We start from the raw sequence: 12,508 nt of genomic DNA, 5'->3' as shown, positions 1-12,508 counted from the left end.
ATGAGGCCAGACAACTAGGTACAATGGTACAAAAGGCCATGTCTTTGGAATTCTTTCCTACGGAGGTTCAAGGACTATCAACTACAAAGGACCAAACATATTGGAAAATTGCTTGTGACTGCACAGACAGCGCAGTCTATGAACATGAGCAGTTGGAGAGGTATCACGGCAGGGAACTAACTGACCATTCATCCGCTAGTGATTATCTAGCCACTGTTCCTGAGAAGCTGTGGACCACCCATAAGGTAGATGTAGGCTGTGTCCCACACCATTTGGCCCCAATTCGTCTAAGACCAGATGCCCAAATCATTTGTAAACCACAATACCCGCTGAAGCCAGAAGCTGAGATAGGCATACAGCACACCATTAATGATCTACTGACTTGTGGCGTCTTGATTCCGACCATGTCTGCTTGGAACACACCAATTCTGCCAGTGGCTAAGGCTGGCAAAGACAGGTGTGAATACAGAATGGTCCATGACTTAAGAGCCATAAACAAAGTCACACATACTGAAAACATTACTGTCCCAGACCCCTACAGATCCCTGCAGAATCTGACTCCTGATCATTGTTTCTTCTCTGTGGTAGACTTAGCGAATGCCTTTTTTAGTATTCCCATTCCCAGTGACATTCAGCCAATCTTTGCTTTCACATACAGAAGCTAACAGTACACTTACACCAGATTGCCTCAAGGCTATAAGGATAGCCCGGGCATCTTCAACAAATGTCTGGTGGAAGACCTTTCTGTCTTACTGACACAGAACCTTTTGAGCAGTGACACCGTGTTGATTCAATATGTCGATGACTTACTAATTGCTTGTACTTCTGAAGAGCTCTGTTTACAGGATACTGTTACCATTCTTACTCATTTGGCGAACTTAGGATACAAAGTCAACAAAGCCAAACTGCAGATATGCCGACCTGTCGTGACATTTCTAGGACGGAGGGTTTCCAGCAAGGGTCACTCCCTGACTGCTGACACCAGAGTTTGCATCCTGAATCACCCGAAGCCAACTACCGTAAGTCACCTTCTGTCTTTTCTTGGCTTGACAGGTTATTCCAGGAATTACATTCCTAATTACTCAGGCTTGGTTGCACCTTTGAGGGCTGAAATTACCAGGTTAGGTCAAAGAAACCTAACAGCCAAAGTAGAGTGGACCAAGCCCCTTGAGGCTGCTTTTATTGAATTAAAACAGCAACTGACCTTAGCCAGTGACCTACAACAACCGAAATACTCTGACCCTTTCTATTTGGATGTTTCTGAAAAGAATGGCATTATAAATGCAGTTCTTTTTCAGAAAAGGGGGAGTGGTGTCAGAGCTGTACTCTTGTACCATAGCTCAAGATTGGACCCTGTGGTAACAGGTCAACCAGGTTGTGTCAGATACCTAGCAGCATTGTCCACAGCAATTACCAAAACAGCACATTTGGTAATGTGTCATCCTCTTATTGTCAATACAAGTCATGGTGTGACTGCATTTTTTATTTCCACAGCCTTTACCCTGTCAAGAGCGAGAAAAGACAGAATCAATAGTATTCTCACTTAACCTCATATCTCATACACTACAGGGAAAATGGTGAACATGACTGAAGGTCTGAATTCCGACCCTGATGCAGAACCACATTGCTGTGAGCAAATTACACAAAAACTGTTGAAGTGTAGGGAAGATTTGGAAGACACTCCTTTAGAGGACCCTGACTTGACTCTATTCTGTGACGGATGCTGTTACAAAGGGGACAAGGGAATTGTAGCCTCATATGCAGTAGTCAATCAGACTAATGAGGGTTTCATCCCTGTGGACTCAGGAATCATTGAACAACCAGCGTCTGCCCAATTGGCTGAGTTAGTAGCAATCACCAAAGCATTGGAGAAAGCTGCTGATCAAACAGCTAACATCTACACAGACTCAGCTTATGCCCATTCTGCGTTGCATCTAGATGGGCCGCAGTGGATAAGGAGAGGACTAGTGACTGCACAAGGGACACCCATCAAGCATGCAACACAGATTTTTAAGCTGTTGAAAGCAGTAAATAAACCAAAGAGAGTGGCTGTGATTAAGTGTAAGGGTCATTCAAAAGAGCCTGGACTAGTGACACTAGGTAATGATGCAGCAGATCAGGCAGCAAAGAAAGCGGGAGGGTACATTAGCCAAATGGTGGTGTTGGCATCAGAAAACTTGCCTGAGCTAAAAGAAGAGCAGGTAAGGGAAATGCAGAAAAAGGCAGGAGCATATGAAAAGAACAGCTGGTTAGATAAGGGAGCTAGTGTAGTGGAAGGACTGTGGAAAAGTAAGGAAGGATTGATTGTGGCACCATCACATTTGCTCACACTGTTGATGAAAGAAGCACATGGTCCAACACATGTAGGTACGTCCAACATTCTTGACAGTCTGATGCAAAATTGGTGGCATCCACACATTAGGGATATGGTGAAGAGGTTCGTGATTGACTGTGAGGTGTGTCAGAGCTACAATCCAAAACCAGGGTATAGAGTGACTGCAGGACGGTTTCCTGTCCCTGAAGGACCCTTTAAAGAAATTTGCATCGATTTCACTGATATGGGGATGGAACACCGAGTGAACGGCTATCGTTACATCCTAGTCATGGTAGATAGATTCACTAGGTGGGTTGAAGCAATCCCAGCCAAAAAGGAAGACTCTAAAACGGTGGTGAAATGGTTAAAAACAGAACTAATACCCAGATATGGAGTTCCCACTTTGATTCGTTCAGATAATGGGGTTTATTTTAATAATGCCAAATTGCAGGAGGTGGAAAAAGCTTTGGGGATAACACACAGATTTGGAGCTGTGTACCATTCCCAGTCCCAAGGGCTGGTGGAAAGGGCCAATAACACCATCAAGACTAAACTGGCCAAAACATGTCAAGGCTCCAAATTAAATTGGGTTGAGGCTTTGCCCCTGGTGTTGATGTCCATGAGAGCATCGCCCAGGAGTGACACTCACTTCTCCCCACACCAATTGTTAACTGGCAGACGCATGCCAGGGCCACCTAGAGACAGGGTGGTGAATAAGGCACTGGATTTGTGGGATGAAGAATTGGACAGCTACATGAAAGCCTTAACCAAGCTTATTTCCAGCATTAATCAACAGGTTAGGCCCAAGGACAAGAAGAAGGAGCCAGAACCAAAACCAAAGGTAAAAGTTGGACAGTGGGTAAGAACCAAGGTTCACAAAAGGAAGTGGGACAGCCCAAGGTGGACCGGTCCGTGGCAAGTGACAGAGGTCACCTCACATGCTGTGAAAGTCAAGGGTAAGAAAGGAAATCTGTGGCACCACATCACACATTGTACCCCTGCAGATCCACCAAGCAGAACCTGTGAAGAGACCAGAGAAGACCTGAGCAAGAATCTGCCCCTTTTCTGGCACGAGACGGAATTGCCAGAGAAACACTCAGGCTGGTGGGAAGAGAGATCAGGTGATGTAGTCACTGAAGGAGGTAAGTATATTGCCCATTGTATTGGTACTGATCTTGTTCCAGAAGCCGGAGTTGCAAAACAGATAGGAGAACAACTTGGAGTGAAGGACTTGACAACAGCTCCTGTGGGTAAATGCACAATACACAGTGAAAAGGGAGTGACAGTGTTTAATTTGGTGACTAAAACTCACTCAAAGGACAAACCAACATTGCAGAACTTCATCTTAGCTGTGCAACACCTGGCCGACTTACTTAAAACCTTAAAAGTACCTGAATTAGGCATTCCTAAATTGGGTGGTGGCCTGGACGGACTTGATTGGCGTACAGTCCGACCAATTTTGCAGGCTTTACTAAAGGACACAGGCACTAAGGTTACTATTTTCTATAGGGAATAGAGAACTCACTGCCTGACTAACACAATGCCTTTTCATCCACTAACAGATCCGTTTAATCAGGCTTTGAAACGATCAGGATGTGGATGCATTACCATGACCATTTTGGCAATATTGACCATATTATTGGTGGGTTCAATTTTCCCACTCAGTACAAAGGGGGATCAAGCACTAAAACTAAAACAGGATAACGATAATCTAGCTAGAGTCAGGAGAGCCCGACAGGTACCATCCATAAGGCAAGATGGAAACAACAAGGTAGCAACCATTCCATATGGGAATTCCAGCACTGCAAATATACCGATGAAAGATGATGGGGAAAAGGTAGTAGTGGTGGCAAGAGCAGAGTTGACTTGGAGGGACCAGCTGGCTATTGAAACGGGTTATGAAGAGACCAATACTTGGCTGGAGTGGATAAGGTACACAATAGGGGAACTGGGAGTGAAAAACTGTTTTGTATGTGCGGCAGCAAAACCCACATTAGCTACTCGCCCTGTTAAATCGAAAAACCTGACGTGTCTGACTTCTCTATTCACCGATGAGCCCAGGAATGACACAAATTGTAGGGAGCAGGGTAAACTATTCCCAATCACGGAGCAAACAACTCCCACTAGCGTAAAGGCATACAAAGGTGAGTATATTTGCTTTAAATCAGACAAAACTGGTGAAATAATTAACAGGGGCAATTTCCCTAGGGGTTGGTGCAATGAAACAATTCCCCTAGGGGATGATGGCATATATAATGATTACAAACTGTTCAATCAAACATCTGCAAGAGCTGACCTTTTGTGGTTATGTGGGGACATGAAGGTCAGATAAAGGCTGTCTGGTGTCTGGAGAGGGGAGTGCGCTTTGGTGTATTTGATTATGCCTTTCAGAATCTATCATCAAGAAGGTGTGAAGGACCCTGCAGATGTGATGAGACATCACCGCCAGACCAGAGAGGTGAAGCCTGGAGGATCTTTTGACAAAACTGTCTGGATAGATGGAATTGGAGTGCCGAGAGGAGTTCCTGATGAGTTCAAGGCTAGAGACCAGATTGCTGCAGGCTTTGAGAGTGTATTCTTCTGGTGGTCCACAATAAACAAAAATGTAGATTGGATTAACTATTTGTATTATAACCAGCAGAGATTTGTAAATTTCACTGTCCAGGCAGTGGAAGGACTTAGAGATCAATTGGACAAAACCTCACTAATGACTGTCCAAAATAGAATGGCACTAGATATGTTGCTGGCAGATAAAGGAGGTGTCTGTCACATGATTGGAACCACCTGCTGCACCTTCATACCCAACAATACTGCCCCAGATGGAACTGTTTCCAGAGCCTTGGAGGGGCTGAAGGCTCTCTCAAAGGAATGGAAAGAGAACTCTGGTATCGAAAATTGGTTCACTAAGTGGATGGAGAATTTCTTTGGCTCATGGAAAGGAGTAATAACGCAATTGGCTATGGCAGTTTGTGTGGGATTGGCTATCCTAGTGGTGTGTGGATGTTTTTGTGTGCCATGCATAAAGACCCTGATTGTGAGATTCATCAAAAGGGGGCAGCAGCAGGCGAAGTCCAGGAAACTGTACTCTACATGCAAACCGATGGGCCAAAAGAAAACTTAAAGAATGAGGAAGATCAGGAGTACTGGACTTAAACTTCAATGTTGAGTGTTTGTCTGTCTCGTTTGTCAATATTCTTCTGTCTAGATTGCTGATCGATGGACGACACCAAAGGGGGACCCCAAGAAGCAAGAATAGAAGAAAATGTCGTGAATTAATGTTTTGTGTGTATTTAGCTACAATACAACATATATAGGATAAAGGACATATTGATAGTTTAAGTAAATAGTAATGTTAAGTTGCAAAACACATAGGCACATATTTGATTAATGTAATCCTTGCATGATTGGTGATGGTTCAAGCTGTCCAAAAGGAGATCACTGAAATCAAAAGGGGGACCATGGATTTCCTGTCAACAAAAAGATATCATCATCAACACATAAGGGAATTTAGCTTACTTTGAAGATGTAACACATATAGGGAAGTCTCTAAAGGACTATACATTTTGAATTTCTTTGTGTAACTATAGCCTTCTGAAGCTCTTTGTTGAAGTGAACGCAATGTTTTGCATTCAAAGGGGGAATTGTTATAATATAAATTATTATTGGGCATTACAATATTGGTCTAAAAACATTTAGGTATTCAAGGAATGTGATTGGAGTTGTTCCAAACCGCCACGTGGCATAAAACCGGTTAGAACTGGCTGAGTGGAAGCCTGGAACAAAAGGAATACCTTATATGGAGTAGTACTACACCTGGCCACTAGGGGGTGGTGGTAAACTATAAATAAGAGCTGCGCGCTCTACACGTGGTCTGTTGCATCTCTTCACTCAGAGGCTTCAGAACGCAGCTGCTTTGTGACTTGGAGGACGAACCAACCTTTTTCTGAATAAAACTTTTAAAAGGACGTCACCTTGCCTCCTGATAAATTCGGATCGATTCTAACAAAAGATCCACGTTCTAACACTACCACTGGTTAAGGGGCAGATCGAAACGAGCAACTACGTATGCAATTTCTACATGCATTTTCCAATAGAAGTCAAAGACGTTGCAAGTGCAGTCGCCACACTTGTGATGGAGCACAAGCTACACCAAACTGGTAAACATCATGAGTTGGTGATGAACTTTCTTCTTCAGACTGGTTTTTAAATGAAAGTCAAAGAGAAGGTAAGAGCCTAGATAGCTCAGTCGGTAGAGCATCAGACTTTTAATCTGAGGGTCCAGGGTTCAAGTCCCTGTTTGGGCGAGTTGTTTCTTACTGCATTAGGTGAGCGGTAATGTCCCGTACTACGTGGTTTATTTAGAATGATGAAGAATTTGTACTTTGTGAGATATTTCTAAGTAAAATAGCATGTACTTGATAAGCTTGAAATAATTGCACACTGCATGTGTAACATGTTCTCCACACCAACTAGTTGTTTTAAACAGACTGTAGTAAATAGAGGACAGTTTAAATCTATATTTATGTGCAGCCTAATAATGCACTGAGTTTTAGATATTAATACCTACATATTTTATGTTGAATGACATGCATCATAATTTCAGTTCTTGCTTCACAGAGCTGCTTTGTTATTGCTCTGCACTAAACAGTTGGTATATCCTGCACTATTTTGGCTCTTACATAATGCAGCATCAACCCTTAAGTCAGTCTGTCAGTGGTACAAAGTTACGATTTGGTTCAGTTCGTCCTAAAGGCTGCGATAAACGTGAGTACGTGAGCTTAAACACGTTGAACCCCCACTTTATAATGCAGCATCAATGATCTGTTAGTACATTACAATTTAAAAAGGGTAAAGGAGAGTTCTTTATACGGGGAATTAGCTCAATTGGTAAAATCCTTGCTTCGCGTGCGAGAGGTAACGGGATCGATGCCCGCATTCTCCAATGCAGAAACATTATGATCGTTTAAAGGCAACACGTAACATCAGACTCCTTTCGTCATTGCTCACTGAAACGCTGCGTCAAAAATGAGGTCAGTTTTCGCTCTATTTTCATTCATCGTTTAGTTTAAAGACCTTTATTAATTTTTTTAATTGACAAACATGCAATAACTTTGAAACAATCTTGAAACAAATCTTTTCACATTATTATGTATGGTAGAGGGTTAAAGATGTAAATTTGTATAAAGCATGAGCTGTAGCTGCACGCATTCAGTTTAAAACACTGATGCTCGCCTACAAAGCCAAAAATGGACCAGCCCCAAGCTACCATCGCGGTCTAATCAAACCCCGCTCTGTACCACGCAACCTCCGAGCCACTAGTCTCGCTCGACTTGAGCCCCCACCCAGGACTAAAGGAAGTCAAGCATCAAGGCTCTTCTCTGTTCTAGCACCCAAGTGGTGGAATGAACTTCCTCTGTCTGTCCGAACATCTGAGTCTCTTGCTGTCTTTAAAAAATGATTAAAAACCCACCTTTTTACTAAGCACTTAAGCTGACTTGTACTTATTTACTAACATTTTTTTTCCATTTCCAAAAAACCCCCCAAAAAACCCCACTTTGGTTCTAACATGTTTCAGCAGATTTGTGTTCTTTGACTGTTGTTTACTAAAACTTGAGAAATTAAATGTTTACTATGGAAGCACTTCTGTAAGTCGCTCTGGATGAGAGCGTCTGCTAAATGCAGAAAATGTAAATGTAAAATGTTAGAAGTATCTTTTCATATTATTATGTATGGTAGAGGGTTAAAGATGTAAATTTGTATAAAGCATGAGCTGTCAGAAGTGAGATTCAAACCCACGCCTCAATGAGAGACTGTGACCTGAACGCAGCACCTTAGACCGCATCCTGACTTGCTTGGGTACCGTTGACACCACATCATATATCAATAGAAAGGGAGCCCCATATGAGCACTCCAACTGACCAAATAATGATTTTGGGTGGACCATTCTTAGCACTGTAACGGCACTAGCATGTTAGGGTGTGTTTTCTCTGATATGAGTGTATTAGGTACAGCCTTCTTGTTGGGTTTTTAACTGACTGGATTATGTGTTAATAACTCAAACCCTGTTTGTGCTGGTTGTAGGCTATTCAATCGACCACTAGATGTAGTGTAGTGTGTATTCGTGTTTCCTTAATTTCGTTGTGTTCTCCCTTAATGTAATTGCGTTCCACTTTAAAGAATTTGTGTTGTCTCTTAATATATTCGCGTTTTTCCTTATTGTTGTTGACATGTCAGCTTTTGTTTGTTTTGTAAATGTTATTGTGTTTTAACTCAGCGGGCCACCGTAATATAGATGGCATAATATGAATACAGTTAGAAAGTAAAACGATGTCGCATGCTGACCTGTGTGGAATACAACTAATGTATGTAGTACTAAGAAGTGTTTCTTAAGGGTTTTTTTGTGTGTTCTTGCTGGAACTGTTCTACAGGACAACGTATGTTAAAGTTTGTAATTCAAGTCACATCCTTGTGAGGGTTAACGCAATTTGCAGAATCCGGGTAGCTCAGTCGGTAGAGCCTCAGACTTTTAATCTGAGGGTCCAGGGTTCAAGTCCCTCTTTGGGCGAGTTGTTTATTACTGCATTAGGTGAGCGGTAATGTCCCGCACTTCATGGTTTAATTAGAAAGTTGAAGAATTTGTACTTTGTGAGATGTTATTAAGTGAAATACCATGTACTTGATAAGCTTGAAATAATAGCACTCTGTGTGTGTAACATGTTCTCCACACCAACTAGTTGTTTCAAACAGACTGTAGTAAATAGAGGACAGTTTAAATCTATATTTATATTTATATATTTATCTATACTTGAATTTATCACTGGGCCAGTGATAGCTCAGTGATTAAGGTACTGGACTAGTAAACAGAAGGTTGCCGGTTCAAGCCCCGCCACCACCAAGTTGCTACTGTTGGGTCCCTGAGCAAGGCCCTTAACCCTCAATTGCTCATTGTGTAAGTTGCTTTGGATAAAAGTGTCTGCTAAATGCTGAAAATGTAAATTTATGTGTAGCCTAATAATGCGCTGAGTTTTAGATATTAATACCCACATATTTTTTGTTGCCTTAAAGACTCACTTAAATCCTGATCTAATTTTTGAAGCTGCGATTAAGCGATGCCGCAACGAGTTTCATATTACATGAAACCCTTAAATAATCATAATGTATCTGCACTGGAGAATGCAGGCATCGACCCCACTACCTCTCACATGCTAAGCGAGCGCTCTACCATTTGAGCTAATTCCCCTTACGATGCACCTTTGTTCCCATTTTGGAGGTTGTGATATTACTTTAAACTTACCTTTTCTTGCCGCTCAGGTGGCGCAGCGGTAAAAAGAAACGCGCTGCAACCAGGGCTGGATTCTGCGAAGCGTCGTATCGAATCCAGCCTTGCTTTACCGGTTCGAAGCTGAGTGGCTATATGAGCAACGATTGGCCGGTTGCTCATGTGGGGGGTGGGACAAAGAACCGGATGTGGGTCTCTCTCTGTCAGAATGCGATTGCGTTCTCTGCCGGCTGATTGGAGGCGCTTACACAAAGATGGGAGGGGGTGCCCTTAGGGTGTGTCTCTCCGCAATGTGTGGGTGGCAAAGATGCATCTGGCTGCTGCTCGTGTTTCGGAGGGGATACGGGTTAGCTTCAATCACCTCCGTCAGGGCAGGGTTCGGCATAGACAGAGAGGAAGCACGATGCTAATTGAACAATTGGATGCGCTGAAAAAGGGGTAATAAAAATAAAAAAAACTTACCTTTTCTTTTTCATGTAATTACTGATATTTTACTGGATCTCTGCTGATATCTTGTGGGCCATATTGACTAATCAGTGAACATTAATGTTTCCTTGTATAATAAAACCATTATGCTTATTTAGCTTTAATTAGCTTTAATTATTAAATAGTTAATAAGATAGTGATGGTGAAACTAAAAACCTGTAATTACCATCACTAAGTGTTTTTACCATCACAACAAGATATGTGTTGGTAATGACATGTTGAGGTAATGACAGTTTTTACTTAGGAAAAAAGTAAACAGCTAGTATACAATGTACTTTACATACATTTAAATAATGTGAACATTTCAGTTGTAAAATACTGCTGTAACAATGTAAATAGACGCTGATAAACATACTTTATGATCAGGATGAATACATGTTTAAATTTCTCACACTTTTAGAGATCAAAAGCCTGGGTCCTGGCATCCATGCGGATGTTACTTTGACACGTACCACCTACCTCAGCATTGTTGCAGACCATGTACACCCAGTTCATGCAAACTGTATTCCCTGATGGCTGTGTCCTCTGAAGAAGTAAACTTGCATAAAGCATGAGATGTCAGAAGTGGGATTCGAACCCACGCCTCCAGGGGAGACTGCGACCTGAACACAGCGCCTTAGACCGCTCGGCCATACTGACACGCTTGCAAGGACCTAATGCCAATTACCAACATTACCCCCACATGGCCAAAGATTTGTACAAAGTGCTGAATCTTTTCACATTATTATGTATGTTAGAGGGTTAAAGACATAAATTTGTATAAAGCACTAGCAGTCAGAAGTGGGATTCAAACCCACGCCTCATGGGACACTGTGACCTAAACTTAGCGTTTTAGACCTCATCCTGACTAGCTTGGGTACCATCGACACCACCATTTGTACGAACTGCTTAATCTTTTCGCATTATTATGTATGGTAAATGTACTGATTGTAACCCATTTGCTGCACTGTACACTTTGTCACTAGGTTGTAAATCATATATCAATAGAAAGGGAGCCCCATATGAGATCTCCAACTGACCAAATAATGTTTTTGGGTGGACTATTGTTAGCACTGTAACGGCACTAGCATGTTAGGGTGTGTTTTCTCTGGTATGAGTGTATTAGGTACAGCCTTCTTTTTGGGTTTTTAACTGACTGGATTATTTATTAAGAACTCAAACCCTGTTTGTGCTTGTTGTAGGCTATTCAATCGTCCATCAGATGGCATAATATGCATACAGTTAATTTTGCTTTAGAATCAAGCAATAGAACACGAGAGGGAGTGTGTTATCGCGAATAACATCACGGCTGTGATTCGGTCGCAGCCGTGATGTTATTTGCGATAACACATGACCTCAAGTGTTCTATTGCTTTTATACAACAGTTTTTACAAAATAAAGAAAAAAAATAAATCAAAGAAGCCCTGAATTTCATAATAAATATGCTTTAATATTGACAATACCTTCTGCCAAAAAGTAGTTCCACAACGAATATAAAGTTTAACACTACAAAGCAGACATCCCAAGTTGCAAAAACTCATTTCAGGGAGGTAAGAACAACAAGAAGAAAATGGCAAGAACCTCCGAAGGAAAAAAATAAATAAAAAACCTCTTGCACACACCAAAGGATATTGGTGATAACAGAACTTTTAGGAGCTGCTAACTGGGCTATTAAACTAACTGTTCGCGTTACAAACACATTAATGTTCCCTACATAGTGCACTAGATTGTGTATCAGATCACGGATTCATGTTCCCTACATAGTGCACTAGACAGTGAATTAGACAACTGATTTATGTTCCCTACACAGTGCGCTAGATTGTATATCAGATAACGGATTTAAAACGCGATCGGGAAAAAGGTCTGTGTCGCCTGCGTGCGCGTTTGTGTGCATGAAGCTTGTCGTTACTGGCAACGCGTCAGCGGTGTAATACAGTTGTGGTGTGAAAAGGCTGTGCTGTTATCACGAATATCACTTCTCAACCAATCAGATTGTAAGGTCGGAACTAACTGTTGTATAAAGTAAAACGATGTCTGTTTCTATCACAGTTTCATCGCATGCTGACCTCTAGAATACAACTAATGTATGTAGCACTAAGAAGTGTTTCTTAAGGGTTCTTTTTGTGTTCTTGGTAGAACTGTTTCTACTTGAAGAACTCTTTAGTATAATTTAAGGTTCTTTGCTAACTCAATTTGAGTTTTATGGATTTTTTTTTCTCTTGCCACATATAAATGCACATAACATTTTAATGACTGGAAAACAATCGTGCAATTGATACAGGAAAAAAGGAAAAAAGTGAAAGAAAGGAATCTGTTTGTAATCTACCTGCAAAATTCTCCTCCCGAGATGTTTTTCTTTGTGTGTGTAAGCAGCAACATACTTCACCTAAAACTTTATATAATCGCCTTCAAGAGAGATAGCCCGGATCTCTACAGCCCGGATAGCTCAG

General features: G+C 41.7%; 2 non-coding genes across 2 annotated transcripts; one reads left to right on the top strand and one right to left on the bottom strand.

The window, feature by feature from the left end:
• The first annotated feature begins 6,545 nt into the window (after positions 1-6,545).
• trnak-uuu (transfer RNA lysine (anticodon UUU)) lies at positions 6,546-6,618 on the top strand. Its single transcript has one exon. It is a non-coding gene; the product is annotated as a tRNA-Lys (tRNA).
• A 4,017-nt stretch (positions 6,619-10,635) lies between these two features.
• Positions 10,636-10,718, bottom strand: trnal-cag (transfer RNA leucine (anticodon CAG)). Its single transcript has one exon. It is a non-coding gene; the product is annotated as a tRNA-Leu (tRNA).
• Between the last annotated feature and the right edge of the window lie 1,790 nt (positions 10,719-12,508).

Source organism: Trichomycterus rosablanca, chromosome 10 (genome assembly GCF_030014385.1).
Source record: "Trichomycterus rosablanca isolate fTriRos1 chromosome 10, fTriRos1.hap1, whole genome shotgun sequence".
Taxonomy (NCBI): Eukaryota; Metazoa; Chordata; class Actinopteri; order Siluriformes; family Trichomycteridae; genus Trichomycterus; species Trichomycterus rosablanca.
Note: the sequence above shows the minus strand (reverse complement) of the source record. Positions and strands in the feature narration are given on the sequence as shown.